At 43.9% G+C, this 16,628-nt stretch overlaps 2 protein-coding genes and 1 long non-coding RNA gene across 4 annotated transcripts in view; 2 read left to right on the forward strand and 1 right to left on the reverse strand.

Moving 5' to 3' along the window:
• Nucleotides 1–8,151, forward strand: part of LOC137430066 (uncharacterized) — a 36,133-nt gene extending 27,982 nt beyond the window's left edge. Inside the window, exon 2 of the long non-coding RNA XR_010984994.2 lies at nt 6,307–8,151. This is a non-coding gene — a long non-coding RNA (uncharacterized LOC137430066). The remainder of the gene's footprint in view (nt 1–6,306) is intronic.
• LOC137430068 (acetyl-CoA carboxylase 1) overlaps nt 1–16,628 on the reverse strand; it is a 763,460-nt gene that overhangs the window by 576,041 nt on the left and 170,791 nt on the right. The gene's annotated exons all lie outside the window — the stretch shown is intronic.
• The window catches only part of SPPL3 (signal peptide peptidase like 3), a 154,946-nt gene that overhangs the window by 51,213 nt on the left and 87,105 nt on the right, over nt 1–16,628 (forward strand). The window lies entirely within an intron of this gene.

A 16,628-nucleotide genomic window follows, 5' to 3' on the forward strand; every position in this document is an offset into this window, starting at 1 on the left:
TAGGGAATCATCATGTTTCAGTAAGAGTTGACTATTTTTTCAGCTGGTTCATAATTATGATTTTTATAAGAAACAAACATTCTTTGACATCGTGATGGTTCAGTATTTCTCTTGGTCTTCATAAAATATAGTGAAAATTTGGACGGCGTTATTGGAGTAACGGCTTTCCTCAATTTTTTTTTTTTTTTTTTTTTTTGTATACAAGATCGAGGCTCGTGTAAGAGCGAACATTAATCACACAGAAAGACAAACCGACACATAAAACATATAACATCGGGAGCGGTAGACAAGATGGGGAGAGAGGGGGAAGGACACAAACACAACATTTGAGAGCAGGGACATCGGGAGATCTGTGGGAGGGCTTTGGGGGGGGGGGGCATGGGAAGGGGGCGGTGGGAGAGGTATAAAACATATGGACACTGCCAGGACTTCCAGGAAAGAAGTTGGAATTTCAAACAAGGTGGATCTGGGGTGAATTAGCGGGGGTAGAAAAGATCAAGGTTTTGGATGAGGGAAGATAAGAGATGGTGGTGAACAGCTGTTTTAAAGACCTGGAGGGAGGAGTGGGATTGAAGGGAGTGAGGGAGTTTGTTCCAGAGGCGGGAGAAAAGAGGAATGAAAGAGTGAAGGTGAGCAGAGAGCCGAGATTTCGGCAGTTTAACCATCAGAGGGTTGCTGGCAGATCTTGTGCGACCTGTAGGAATATTTGGGGGACAGAGCACAGAGAGAGCTGGGGGTGCAAGGCCGGAGAGGAGTCGGTAGAAGACAGAAAGACCACCTACCTGCCTGCGGTGAGTGAGTGAAAGGCCCTCAGAGATAGCTTCATCACGGGAGATTCCAATAATTCTGAAAGCTTTGGTTTCAACAGCGTGAAGCCGAGCTAGGTGTGAGGCAGGAGCACCGGCCCATAGGGGAGAACAGTATTCCATTGAGCTGCGGATGAAAGCCTTGTATGTGGTGAGGAGCTCAGGTGTGCCGAGGAAGGACTTCGCATGACGGAGGATGCCCAGTCGGCGACTGGCTTTGGAGGCCAGCTTGGAAATGTGGTTTTCCCAAGAAAGATCATGGCAGATAGTGAGACCCAAAATCTTGAGCGACAGAACTTCTTGGAGAGGATTGTTGAGAAAGTTGATGGGAGGGTTGTCCAGTCGATCTTTTCGGAGAGACATAGTAAGAGTGTGAGATTTGTCAGGATTGAAAGACATGTTCCACTTGTTTGACCAGTCTGTGATTTTGTCCAGGTCTTCAGAGAGTGAGGAAGCTGCAGACTGCCGATCTGAGGGATGAGGTATGGAGCGGCAGAGAGTGGAGTCATCAGCAAAGAGATAGAGAGGATTTTCAAGAGAGTCAGAGAGAACATTGATGAAGACCAGAAAAAGCACAGGGTCCAGAACACTGCCTTGGGGAACTCCAGCCTGAACAGGAAGGGGAGATGAGAGAAACCCATTCAGGGCAACACGTTGACTACGACTAGAGAGGAAGTCCGCCAGCCATGCGTGGAGATTTCCATGGATGCCATAGGTGGAGAGTTTGGTGAGCAGAGCGGGGTGCCAGACTGTATCGAAGGCACGTGATATGTCAAGGGAGACAGCTCTAATTTCCTGTTTGGCATTGAGGACCTCCATCCATTGTTGAGACAGCAGAAGCAGCATGTCCAGAGTAGAGTGACCTGGTCTGAAACCAAATTGATGATCAGAGATCAAGCCATTGGAGAAGAGGAAAGATTTCATATCCGAAGCAATGATGGATTCCATGACTTTGCTGATAATTGGGAGAAGGCTGATTGGTCTGTAGTTGCTAGGATCTGTTTTTGCACCTTTTTTGTGCAAAGCGGTGATGTTGGCTGATTTCCAAGCAGATGGCAGTTGACCTTGAGCAAAAGAGAGGGTGAAGAGAACAGAGAGAGGGTGAGATAGAGCAGCAGAGCAGGATTTTAGGACCCGTGGGCTGATGCCGTCGGGTCCAGTTGCAGAATCAGAGTCGAGGGTTGACAGAAACTTTTCCACCTTGTCAGGAGGAAAGGACACGGAGTCCAGGAGCAGCAGGGTACGACTGGGTATGGTGGGTACAGAGAGGGATGGGTTTGGGACACAAGATTTAGAGGCAAACACAGAGTTGAGGCATTCAGCTTTTTCACGTGCGGAGTCAGCTGTGTAGCCGTTTGAGGTAAGGGAGGGGATGGAGGGGGAACAAACACCAGAAACGGATTTGACCGGACGCCACCAGGATTTGGAAGAGGGAGACAGATAAGAGAGTTCGGTCTTGAGAACGGAGAGATATTGTTTCCTGGCTCTCCTGAGGGTGGACACACACTTGTTTCGGGCTTTGTGAAAGGAAATGAGATTTCCTTCCGTTGGATTTGCTTTCCAGGAGACGAAGGCAGGTTGTTTCTGGGCAACAGCCTCACCACAAAATTCACTGGATTTAAGAAGAACCAGATCAATTTCTTCAAAATTTTCTGGAGGGGGTTGAGGCACGCCCACCCTTCCCTGGCATGCAGTGTTTGCATAGCAGCACTTTGTGCTGCATGAATCGTTTTCCTGGTTTTTCTTCTTCTTTAATTTTGAAACTTTTTTTTTTTTGCTTATTCCCTTAACATGGCATTTTTGTTATTTATTTATTATTTTTAGACTTGTTGAGTGTTCCCCATGGCACATTAATCATTCATTGACATTATCTGACTATTTCAACCTTCCAACTTTGCAAATGGAGATTTTTTTTTTTTAGGAAATGTGCATTTTCCATATGGTTCCTCAGATTAATATAATCATTTACATCATATCATGGTTGCAAATGGTGAACAAAAGGACAAAAAAGAGGGACACTTGGAGAAACAAGCATTCTGAGAATTGCGCTGCAATACATGTCCTCTACCGGCAGTCTGTCGTCCGGAAAACTGTGTGAATTATATAATTACCAACTCACGGTCTGAGGTAACTCGGCTAAAAATTGTCCGATTTGCACCAAATAAAGTTCATGAATGGTTGCACAGACCCCTACTTCTCACTAAAAGGGGGAAAAGAATGTAAATTGGAGTTAAAACGAGGAATATTAACAGCTTTGACTTACCGCACTCCAAATTATAGTCCGGAAAACTGTTGGGGAAATTACCAAAGTTCAAAGTGCCATAACTTTGTCAAAAATGATCGAAACGTCGTGAAGTTCGAACTTGACCTGTAACTTGTCATGAGGAAACCATGTACCAAGTTTGAAATCATTAGCATTAAGAGTTTAGAAAAAAAGTTCGGAAAGCTGTTCTTTGCGTGACAGACTGACAGACTGACAGACTGACAGACTGACAGACTGACTGACAGACTGACTGACGGACAGACGGACAGACGGAGGGACGGAGTGCAAACCTATAGTCCCCTCCGGTGTACACCGGTAGGGGACTAATAAGGGGTTGGGGTAAAGGGCGGAATGAGGGGTAGGGGAGGACATGGGGGGGACAAGATGAAAATGGAAGGGAAAACTGGAATTTTGGAAGGAGTTGGGGGTGGGTGAGGGGCCAAGTTAACAGGGGTAGAAAAGATGATGGTTTTGGTTGGGGTATCATCAAAGATGATGGTGAACAGCTTAAAGATCTGGAGGGATGAATGAGGTTGCAGAGAATGGAGAAGTTGGTTCCATAGCTGGGAAAAAGAAGAACAAATGAGTGGTGAGCAGTGGTTCTCGATTTTGGAAGTTTTACCAGAAAGGGGTTGATGGTGGACCATGCACACCCTTCAGAAACCTGGAGGGAGGGAACAAAGCATGGGAAGAGCAAAGGGTACAAGATCAGAAATGAGGCGGCAGAAGAAGTGAGGCCCATTGACTTGGCTTCATTGTGGGATATTGATATTGAAGGCCTTGGTTTCTATAATGTCAAGCTGAACAAGGTGCCTGGCAGGGGTGCTATCCCAGAGAGAAGAGCAGTATTCCATCAATGTGAGTCTATGGTCCTATCACTTTTCCATATCAGTGTCTTTTCCAATCAGGCATGTTAATAGACATTCAAATCAGTTTGTGACATCTGTAAACCCTTGACACCCTTTCCAGGGTGTTTGATAACATCTGGCCAAATGCATTTGCGAGCACTGCCATTGTTATGCTGGAGCAGAGGCTCGGTGGTGGTTTGGGTTGTCAACAATGGGGTGGGGAAGGGGGGGGGGGGGGGGGGGTGAAGCTTCATTTGAGGAAAATGAGGCGAGGCAAATAATTTGTTGTTGGTTTTCAAAGAATAATCAATCGCTTGGCTAAAAACATTGTCTGCCATAGCAAATACTATCTCTATCTTATTAGTCCCCGACCGGTGTACACCGGAGGGGACTATAGGTTTGCACGCCGTCCCTCCGTCCGTCAGTCCATCACGCAAAGAACAGCTTTCCGGACTTTTTTTCTAAACGCTTAATGCTAATGATTTCAAACTTGGCACATGGTTTCCTCATGATATGTTACAGATCAAGTTCGAACTTCACGACGTTTCGATCATTTTTGACAAAGTTATGGCACTTTGAACTTTGGGAATTCTGATGATCCTTAACTCAGTGCCATTTTAAATTTTAATTTCCTTTAAAAAAGATTTTCTCTGCAATAATTGGACCGATTGAGATAAAATTTTCACCGTAGGGGGGACTCGGTCTGTAGAATATTTTAATGGTAATTATGCCGTCACAGGTCACGTGGTTCGGCCGCCGTATTGTTTTTCGTGAAAACACGAAAATCCTTTTTCCTCTGCAACGGCTGAACAGATCGAGGCCAAACTTTGCAGGCGGAATCGCATACCCTTGACGAACAAAAAAGTCAGCAAGCACGACGTCATGCCTCACATGGTTTTAGAGTTATGACGTTTTTAAGCATGAACATTTAAAACTGAGCTCCTCCCTCATTTTTGATCCAATCGAGGGGAAACTTCACAGATCTGTTCAGCGTGTCAGTCTACTAAAATGTCCTTTTGGAATTTGCGATAGGGCACGTGGTTTGGCAGATATCGTTAATTAAACGAAAATATTTTTAAAATGGATATCTCTTGAATCACTAGTACCTCAGACCGTGAGTTGGTAATTATATATTTCACACAGTGCAATACGTGCAGGCCGCTCCACAGAGCGACCTTGCGGGCTTATCAACGAGGCGAGGTGTGACACACATGTGTCTCAGCATACCTCAGATCAAGTTTGAAAACCAGCATCAACCGTGCATAAATTTGCATATTCGATCATTTTTGACAAAGTTATGGCACTTTGAACTTTGGTGGGGGACATGTATTGCAGCGCAATACTCAGAATGCTCGTTTGTTTATATTTTCTCATAAAATCTAAATCTGAATGAACCTGACTCCTGAAATATATAAAGTTAACCATTACCTTGGAATATTCTCAAACAAATTATTTTCAGCTAATGTGCAAGTATTTATTTAGGCCAATTTAATTTTCTGTAACCCACCTGTACATACACGTCTTTTCTTTGTCCACACAACATTTCCAAAAAGTTTCACCTTTTAATTACTGCACAACCTTTTCTTAACTGACCACTTGGACTGAAAACTTTGCACTAATTGTTAACCGGTCATCAATTACTTGCTGCTGTCCAATCGGTTTGCGTGATTTGTGCAACAAGCTCAACTAGTGGAGCTGCTTTACGGTCCCTAAGAACTGGGAAGATATGCACAGGAGAAAATGGACAGTGCAACAAATTTGTTACCTCTGCCACCAAAGGTGGATGGAGGTTATGTTTTCACCCCTGTCTGTCTGTTTGTCTGTCCGTTTGTGAACAAGATATCTCAAAAAGTTGTGGACGGATTTGAACAAAATTTGGCAGAGAGGTAGCCAAATATGAGAGGTGGAGGTATGTGACAAGGTCGAAATGATTAGATTTTGGTGAAGATCCGGATTCGGATCCGGCTAGTATAATTTTTAAAGTGATTCACCATTGGGAGATAGCGCCGAAAACGATACATAGCAGGATATCTCAAAAAGTTATTTACGGATTTGGAGGAAACTTGTCGGACAGGTTGTGTGTGTGACCAGGAAGAATCGATTCAATTTTGGTGAAAAATGTTTCTACATTATATAAATTCTGTATTGTGATTTTCTGGTTTTGAAATGGTACGATTAACGTTTCTGGGATGCATCATCCTGGTGTGGCCCAATTGAGAACAGACGTCTTTATTCAATGGGTATCTGTGACCACAGGAATTAAGTGAATTTGCAATAGATAATGTGAAGTAATATTTTTGCGCATTCACTTTGCAGTCTATTTCTACTTTCTATTTGTGCAAATGTATTTTTTATTCTTCTCTAATTTATTTATTTCTCTTTTTAACAGTGATCCAAGGCTTGTGGAAGAGCTTGTATGTAAATCACATGCAGGATGAAGACGTGAATAGACTGCATTGTAATCTTACACGAATCACAAGGACGCAAGGAGACAATGGGCAACCACAAATAGTGTATGGGATTTGAACCCTGAGTTCCCTGTATCCTGACGAAGATTTGAACCCTGGGTTTCCCTGTATCCTGACGAAGATTTGAACCCTGGGTTTCCTGTGTCCTGACGAAGATTTGAACCCTGGCTTCCCTGTATCCTGCCGAAGATTTGAACCCTGGGTTTCCTGTATCATGAGCCAGATTTGAACCCTGGGTTTCCTGTATCCTGAGCCAGATTTGAACCCTGGGTTCCCTGTATCCTGAGACCGATTTGAACCCTGGGTTCCCTGTATCCTGAGACCGATTTGAACCCTGGGTTCCCTGTATCCTGAGACCGATTTGAACCCTGGATTCCCTGTATCCTGTTCCAGATTTGAACCCTTAATTCCCTGTATCATGAGCCAGATTTGAACCCTGGGTTTCCTGTATCCTGAGCCAGATTTGAACCCTGTGTTCCCTGTATCCTGAGACAGAGTTGAACCCTGGGTTTCCTGCATCCCATGCTCAGAAGTTATCCACATGCACTTTCAAAAGCTTAATATTTGTCCCAGGTTGCACATGTCACCTTGGTAGCTTGCTCATCTATGAACTTTTGGTTTCTGGGATATACCTCAAATGTATTTGTTTTACTACAGTACCACTAGCAGAGCCTGTTGCTTCTTGGGGAATGTTTTTTTTTTTTTTTTGAATCGGGATCCAAATCCAGCTCTGTCGGATGACTAGGATTTCCTTGTTAAATATCGCCATGGTATCTTGAGGAGGCCATTCTGTGCTGTTACCCTGATCAAATTGTCTGCAGCTTAGAATAAAAAGGAAGTGCTGAGCTGTAGATGTGGCACTGGTGTAGAGTTGTTTATGTGGCCTTTACTTGTTTACGGATTCGTCACTTCCGCCTTTGTTGTTGTTATATGTTATATACTTGTAGGATTTTTAATTTCTGGTAATATTGTTAAGATTTCTGTGTGAAATAGAGATGACTTTAGTAAAAGGTAAAAATAAATGTTTGTGGAGGAAAAAGAAAAACGCGGCAAAGAAACCGGAAGAGGGGAGAGGAGGAAAATTGGCTGGGGAAGGAGACAGCCGTGAGTTGCATCGAGGCTGCGAGCGGACTTCCTCTATATTGGTCGCGAATGAATTGAGGCTTCTCGTGAAAGTGATTGACTGCGACATCATCCCATATTGTGATTGCAATTAAACCTGCGTCTCAGGTTTTGGTACCAAGCGTGAACTATTGTTGGTGGGAAAACAAACGCCTCCATTACAGGCCGATCTGCCATTTTTCCTTGAAGAGGCTGTCCACCTGGTCCATCTTGTTTTGTTGTTGAGATTCCCATATCGACATCATCGTTGATCACCGTTGGTTTCCACATCGGCTTAACCGTTAGTGGACGAGAGGCATGGATTGCACTCACGTTTTGGGGGATCGTTACCCCGTGCCGCCATTTGCCCGACCTCTCACCTCGGAACTCCTCGTCCGCAGCCGTGCCGATACCTGCCTGTTGTTCTTGCCGTTCTGCACGACTTCGACCTTCAACCAGCATGGGGATTCGTGCACGGACTTTGGGATTGTTACATTCCCCTCACGCTTGGCGTATCGTGAGTTTATTGCTTTGAGAGCATTGGGGAATGATGGTAACATCATATGTATTGTTCATGAGATGCAAGTGATATTTTCATGGTACTTTCTTTAAGAGTGTTATCATTGTGTATGTGAGAGTTCTTAATACAATTACTTATTTTGTTCTACATAATTGCATTAGTTGTAGTTTTACCATGGTTTATTAGAACACTCAAAATAACAAATCTTTCTGCCGCGTTCCCTCTCGCGACTGAGGGGCACCGTAACCGGAGTTTACGGAGGTAACATGTCACAGAAATTGGGGGCTCGACCGGGATTGAATTGCCTAATATTCCCAAATTTGACAATTTTACTCTAAAGAGATTGTGGAAGACTTTAACCGTTTACGACAATTGATTTCGGTGGAAGAATTTAAACAGTGTGTCGGCGCGGACATTAAAGTTCATTTGCATGAAAAAAAAAGTACCTGAGTTGTATGAGGCAGAAACAGTGGCAGATGACTATGCCTTGACACACAGGATGGGATTTCAAAAACCTAACTTCCCGCCGAGAGTTAGCCAGGGGAGTGACATTAAATCAGGTTTAGAGAGCAAATTCTCATGGAGGGGGCCCAGAGAGGAGTATCGGGAAAAATCTGGTACCTCAAATTTTAGTTATCAAATGACTGACTGTCCGAGGCAGACCACGGGATTTTCCTCCAGACCTACTTGCGCTTTTTGAAGAAACCTGGGCATTTGATGTCCCAATATTACGCCCTGAAAAGAAGAAATCTGGATCGGAGTCAGGCTAGTTCAACTCCGAATGCGTTGGCCAGTGCGAGAAATCGTCCTTTGAGGATAGTGACTTGTGAAGGTCTTACTGCACGAGCCTCGATGCCAAACTTACTGCGAGCCTCGATGCCACGAGGGACAGTGACGTGCCAAACTTACTGCATAACTGAACGACCAAACTTACTGAACGACCTTGTCCAAGAGGGTTACAAACCTTTCATTTCCGAGGGGTTTGTGTCAGTGGATGGGGACTTAACTAACCAGAGAACTGTTGGGGTATTGAGGGACATGGGAGCACATCAATCTTTGATGCTCGAGGGCATTTTGCCATTGTCTGAAAAATCTGCAACTGGGGCTAGTGTCCTCTTACAAGGGGTTGGTGGCTTTGTCAAAGCTCCTCTTCATGTGATCCATTTAAAGTCTGAGTTGGTGTCTGGACCGGTCACCGTAGGTTTACAAGCCACTCTTCCTGTGGAGGGAATTTCTTTTATTGTCGGGAACGATTTGGCCGGTGGTCGAGTTTCAGGTAATCCGATGTTGGTTGAAAAGCCCAGTATGGAAAATAACAGCACAGTTGGAGCAGAAGATTCCGGGTATCTTTTCATCATGTGCAGTGACTCGTGCTATGGGTAGGAAGCGCTCTGAAGACAATGAGAAGGAAGGTGATATGCATTTGGGTGCCATAGAGATAGTGGAGGAAAAGTCTGGAAGACACGGCAGGAAAGAGAGTGACACCAAGGAACCTAATGATAAGGTTTCATCTGGACCAAGGGATAAAAGGGAGTGTCTGTCAGAGACATCTGAGAACGAGGCTAAACACAAACGGTGCTTGTCCGAAAGGGACTTGTTGAAGAGCAACACAGAGATTCTGAACTCTGGACTCTGATTGGTAAAGCCATTACAGAGGAAGAGGCTATGAAGGTACCTGTTGGTTACTTCATGAAAGGGGAAATACTTATGAGAAAATGGAGACCACCGGAGGTACCAGATAATGACGAGTGGAAAGTCCATTACCAAATTGTGGGCCCACAACCGTACTGGAAGGAGATATTGAGTTTGGTACATGAGACACTTTTGGCCAGGCACCTTGGAGTGAACAAGACGAGTGAAATAATTCTGGCACATTTTTTCTGGCCAGGATTGCGACAAGATGTGGTGAAATTCTGTAAATCTTGTCATTCTTGTCAGCTGGTGGGCAAACCTAATCAGAAAATCCCTTCAGCGCATTTAAAACCAATTCCAGCTTTTGAAGAACCATTCAGCGGGGTCATTATTGACTTTAGGTCCTTTTCCTAAAACTAAGGCTGGACATCAGTGTATGCTGACCATCATGTGCTCTTCCACGAGGTTCCCAGAAGCCGTGCCTCTTAGGAAAATTACTGCGACAGTTATTGCGAAGGCCTTGATTAAATTTTTCATCCTGGTTGTCCTACCTAAGGTCATCCAGTCTGATCAGGGTTCCAACTTCATGTCAAAGCTTTTTCAGCAAGTGGTACACCTGTTGGGAGTGAAGCAAGTGAGGTCAAGTACTTACCATCCTGAGAGCCAAGGGGCCTTCGAAAGGTTTCACCAGACATTAAAGAATATGATCAGAACTTACTGCTTTGAATGTGACAAGGATTGGGACGAGGGAATACCCTTGTTGCTGTTTGCTTCGAGGAGTCTGTTCAGGAGTCATTGGGATTCAGTCCTTTTGGGCCCCGTATTTGGGCACTCAGATTGAGGACCGTTGAAACTGGTGAAGGAACAGTGGCTATAGGAGGAGTCGCAGTCAACAGTGTTCGAGTATGTGTCAACGGTTAGGCACAGATTGGCTAAGGCCTGTGAAGTAGCGAGAGGAAACCTGAAAGTAGCACAGGACAAAATGAAAGTGAGACATGACAAGACTTCTCAGATAAGAAATTTCAGTCCTGAGGACCGAGTGCTAGTGTTGCTTCCAGTTCCAGGTCAGCTGCTTCAGGCTCGGTATTTTGGTTCCTTGGCCATCAAAAAGAGGGTCAATGAAACGGATTATGTGTTGACAACTCCCGACCGATGGAAAAAGCAGCTGCTGTGTCACGTTAATCGACTTAAGAAATATTATGAGAGGAAGCCTGTGGAAAAAGTGGCTCGTGTCTCACCTGTCTCACCTGTAGTCGGGGTGCAAGAGAATCCAGAGTTTGAGGCCAGTGTGAATTTCGATAGCATTGATGACCAGGCTTGCCCAAGATTGATGAACACTGAAGTGTTAAGGAACCAGACCACAAATTAGGTTGTTTGACAAGGGAACAAGGACAATTATCCAACCTAATTTCGGAGTTTGCACATTTGTTCACAGATGTACCTGGCCATACCGATCTGGTACATCATGATATTGTTGTGGTGGAGGCCACTCCCATGAAACAACACACCTACCTGATGAACCCTGTTAAGATGGATTACCTCCAGAAGGAGGTTCAGTATATGTTGGAGAACGACGTCATCGAACCAAGCAGCTGTGAATGGAGCTCGCCATGTGTGTTGGTTCCAAAACCCGATGGCAGTTTTCGCTGTTGTACGGATTTAAAACGGGTTAATGCAGTGATGAAGACAGACTGAAATCCCATCCAGAGGATTGATTGTATTGATTGAATAGGCCCAGCTAAATTTATAAGCAAATTTGACTTGCTAAAGGGGTATTGGCAGATTCCTCTTATCGATCGGGCAAATAAAATTTCAGCCTTAGTCACACCAAATGGGTTGTATCAGTACAAGGTTCTTCCCTTTGGATTGAAAAACGGTCCTGCTATGTTTCAACGACTAATTAACAAGCTTATAGCAGACCTTGAGGAGGTGGATGCATATCTAGATGATGTCATCATCCACACCATGACCATGGAAGATCATCTTAAACAAATTCATGCATTTTCAAGAAATTGACCAAGGCAAGGTTGACCATCATCTTAGCTAAGAATGAGCTTGTAAAAGCACAGGTGGTGTTACTAGACCATGAAGTAGGTCAGGGTCAGGTGCAACCAATGACAGCCAAGATAGAAGCCATTGATCGCTTCCAAATTCCAAAAGGGAACTAGAACGGGCACTCGGTAGAGCGCATACCTTCGCCGCAGCTACTGTTCTGTACTTGACCTTGACCTTTGACCCGATTGCTCCCAAAATCTAATCAAATGTGTCCCGTATAATAACCAATCATCCCACCAAATTTCATGCAATTCGGTTGAATACTTTTTGAGTTATGCGAATAACATACACACACACACACACACACACAGACATACAAATCATAACTTTGAGTGAAATACGATCGAGTTAAAAATAGTCAGAATTTTAGCAAATCTGTTTCATTCGTTTGTTAATATGCCTCATCTCTTGACAAATCTGCAATTATAATTTTTTTTGAGGTTGAAATGATCGCGGGAGATTGCGTTATAGTGATGACGTCCTGGATGGACATCTTCTTCTTCAGTCGCGCATAACTTTGAGTGAAATACGATCGAGTTAAAAATAGTCAGAATTTGAGCAAATCTGTTTCATTCGTTTGTTAATATGCCTCATCTATTGTCAAATCTGCAATTATAATTTTTTTTGAGGTTGAAATGATCGCGGGAGATCGCGTTATAGTGATGACGTCCTGGATGGACATCTTCTTCTTCAGTCGCTCATAACTTTGAGTGAAATACGATCGAGTTAAAAATAGTCAGAATTTGAGCAAATCTGTTTCCCAAAATCTAATCAAATGTGTCCCGTATAATAACCAATCATCCCACCAAATTTCATGCAATTCGGTTGAATACTTTTTGAGTTATGCGATTAACATACACACACACAGACATACAAATAAATACACAGCGATCAAAACATAACCTTCCGCTTTTGCGAAGGTAAAAAGGAGCTTATGAGGTTCTTGGGTATCGCTGTTTGGTACAGGCGGTTCTGTAGGAATTTTTTCTGACGTGGTCGGCCTTTTAACGAATTTGCTGAGGAAAGACCAAGTTTGTTTGGGATGACAAATGCCAGGCTGCCTTTGCCCAAGTCAAAGCGATATTTTTGAGCTCTCTTGTCCTAGCAGTGCCGGATTTTCGAAAACCTTTCTCGATGCAAGTGATGTGGGGGCTGGGGCAGTTTACTACAGGTAGGTGATGATGGCATTGACCACCCGGTTTTACTATTTGAGGAAGTTTGACAGTCATCAGAAAAATAAGGCCACTGGAAAAAGAGACCCTTGCTCTCCTGCTAGCTCTTACAGCATTATGAGTTGCATCCGGGAACCACTATCTTTCCTATAAAGGTCTTTACTGATCACAACCTTTTAACCTTCATTCAAAAAATGAAATATCAAAATCAGAGGTTGATGACATGGAGCTTGTCTTTGCAAGAGTTCAACTTGGAAATTAGGCATGTAAAGGGCAGAGACAATGTAGTCGACGATGCTTTATCCAGAGTGACTTGACCTTGAAAATTCTTGTGCGTTGTTTGGAATTTTTGTTGCTTATGGGACTTGATCAGCCGTAGTTTTGATTTGTAGTTTTACTCTTGGTTATTAAAGATATAGTGCATTCAGAAAGTATTCAGACCCCTTCACTTTTTTCACATTATGTTATGTTGCAGCCTTATGCTGAAATCGTTTAAATTCATTTTTTCCCTCATCAATCTACACTCAATACTCCATAATGACAAAGAGAAAACAGGATTTTAGAAAGTTTTGCAAATTTATTAAAAAGAAAAAACTGAAATATCACATTGACATAAGTATTCATACCCTTTGCTATGACACTTGAAATTTAGCTCAGGTGCCTTCCATTTCTCTTGATCATCTTTGAGATGTTTCTACACCTTGATTGGAGTCCACCTGTGGTAAATTCAATTGATTGGACATGATTTGGAAAGGCACACATTTGTCTAAATAAGGTCTCACAGCTGACAATGCATATCAGAGCAAAAACCAAGCCATGAGGTCAAAGGAACTGCCTGCAGAGCTCAGAGACAGGATTGTGTCGAGGCACAGATCTGGGGAAGCCAAAAAAAAAATTTCTGCTTCATTGAAGGTTCCCAAGCGCACAGTGGCCTCCATAATTCTTAAATGGAAGAAGTTTGGAACAACCAGGACTCTTCCTCGACCTGGCCGCCCGGCCAAACTGAGCAATCGGGGGAGAAGGGCCTTGGTAAGAGAGGTGACCAAGAACCACATGAAAGCCCGCATGGAGTTTGCAAAAAAGCACCTGAAGGACTCAGATTGTGAGAAACAAGATTCTGTGGGCTTTCATGTGTCTTTCACTGAGTTGAGGCTTCCGTCTGGCCACTCTGCCATAAAGCCCAGATTGGTGGCCACTCTGCCAGTGTTGCAAGTACATCAACATGAAAATGCAGTGTAAAATCAGAAATACTGTTTGTTAGGGCAATATATTGCTGTTGTGTGAATAAAATGGAAATGGTGAAAAAATATATAAATGAATTTAATTGATATAAGAAATGGGATTGAATGTGATTCACCATTATTATAAGTGAAGAAGAATGAGGAAACGTTTTTGTTTTTAAGCAACTTGAAACCGCCCATCTTTCCTCACCTTACTCAACTATATATATCGTATTGTCTGCAGATTGCCAAGCATTTGATTGATAAAAAGATGGCAATCAGAATTTATGGCTACAGCATGTAAATCCCCTATATGATTGTTGAAGGAGCCGACGGGTACACACACACACACACACACACACACACACACACACACACACACACACACACACACACACACACACACACACACACACACATACACATACACATACACATACACATACACACATACATACATACACACACACACACCGAGACTGACCTCATTTTATATTATAGACAAGTCAGGAGACAACGACGGTTCACGAGCGAGCGGTATTCAATGACAAAGGACGGACTATAATCGAAACAGGCCTGGACAGGCCAGGCCCGGAAATGTCAAAACGAAGGTGACTGACCTTGAAATGAGATAGAAAATTATGTATTATCAGTTATGAGGTTAGTTAGCTGCACAATCCCGAAAATTCGGTGAAAAAAAAAAAAAAAAATGAAAAATTCGGCTCCGTGGGGCGAGACACATGACATTGGCCTAACCAAATATCGAAACCCCCCGTCAGATTCCACCAAACCCCTCAGAGAAGATGTAGCTTGAACTCGATTACCCCCTAAAAAGACATCTTTTTCAGTGCGTGGCTCCGCCCACAATGGGCGCAATGCGCTCACTCTAGGCAGGACACAACGAGATCATGATATCAACCTCCCACCCAAGTTTCATCAAGATCGGATGATATCATCGGGTAGTTATGCTGCGGACAGACAGACAGACACACACATACACAGACAGACGCACACACATGACGAATATAGTGGTCACTTGATAACTCGTGAACCAATATCGGTGCCTGAAGTAAATGTTTAACTCAACATATTTAGAGTTTGCGATTAGGCATTTTCTTGCCCCATTCAGAGTACAAAATAATGTCTACCCAACCTCGTGATTTTTCTTCAAAGCTGAACGGGAAGAAAGTACAATATTATTACCTCTGCCACTAAAGGTGGGTGGAGTTATGTTTTTACCCCTGTGTCTGTCTGTCTGTCTTTGTTTGCTTGTTTGTATGTGAACAAGATATCTCAAAAAGTTGTGGATGGATTCAGACGAAATTTAGCAGAGAGGTGGCATTTGTGACAAGGCCGAAATGATTCTATTTTGGTGAAGATCCGGATCCAGCTACTAGAATTTTATAAGTGATTCTTCACCATTGAGAGATAGGGCCAAAAACGATACATAGCGGGATATCGCAAAAAAAGTTTTTTTTTTTGTTTTTTTTGTATACAGAATCGAGGCTCGTGAAAGAGCTAACATTTATCACCCAACAAAAATCTAACGGACACGCAAAGTATATAATAAGGGGAGTGGTACACAAGATGGGGAGAGAAGGGGAAGGACACAAACACAACATTTGAGAGCAGGGACATCGGGAGATCTGTGGGAGGGAGAGGGCTTGGGGGGAGGAGGCGTGGAAAGGGAGGGGGGGGGGGAGTATAAAACACAAGGACACTGCAAGCACTTCCAGGAAAGAAGTTGGTATTTCAAAAAAGTGGATCTGGGGGTGACATTAGCGGGGGTAGAAAAGATCAAGGTTTTGGATGCGGGAAGATAAGAGATGGTGGTGAACAGCTGTTTTAAAGACCGGGAGGGAGGAGTGGGATTGAAGAGAGTGAGGGAGCTTGTTCCAGAGGCGGGACAAAAAGAGGAGTGAAGGTGAGCAGAGAGTCTTGATTTTGGCAGTTTAACCATGAGAGGGTTGCAGGCAGATCTTGTGCGACCTGTGGGAATATTTGAGGGACAGAGCCCAGAGAGAGCTGGGGAGCAAGGCCGGAGAGGAGTCGGTGGAAGACAGAAAGACCACCAAACCTGCTTGCGGTGAGTAAGTGAAAGGCCCTCGGAGTTAGCTTCATCGCGGGAGATTCCAATTATTCTGAAAGCTTTGGTTTCAACAGCGTGAAGCTGAGCGAGGTGTGAGGCAGGAGCACCAGCCCAGAGGGGAGAGCAGTATTCCATTGAGCTGCGGATGAAAGCCTTGTATGTGGTGAGGAGCTCAGGTGTGCCAAGGAAGGACTTCGCACGACGGAGGATGCCCAGTCGGCGACTGGCTTTGGAGGCCAGATTTGAAATGTGGTTTTCCCAGGAAAGATCATGGCAGATAGTGAGACCCAAAAGCTTGAGTGACAACTTCGTGGAGAGGATTATTCAGAAAGTGGGTGGGAGGGTTGTCCAGTCGGTCTTTTCGGAGAGACATAGAGTGTGAGATTTGTCAGGATTGAAAGACATGGTCCACTTGTTTGACCAGTCTCATTTTGTCCAGGTCTGCAGAGAGTGA

This window comes from Myxine glutinosa, chromosome 6 (genome assembly GCF_964187855.1).
Source record: "Myxine glutinosa chromosome 6, kmMyxGlut1.1, whole genome shotgun sequence".
NCBI lineage: Eukaryota > Metazoa > Chordata > Myxini > Myxiniformes > Myxinidae > Myxine > Myxine glutinosa.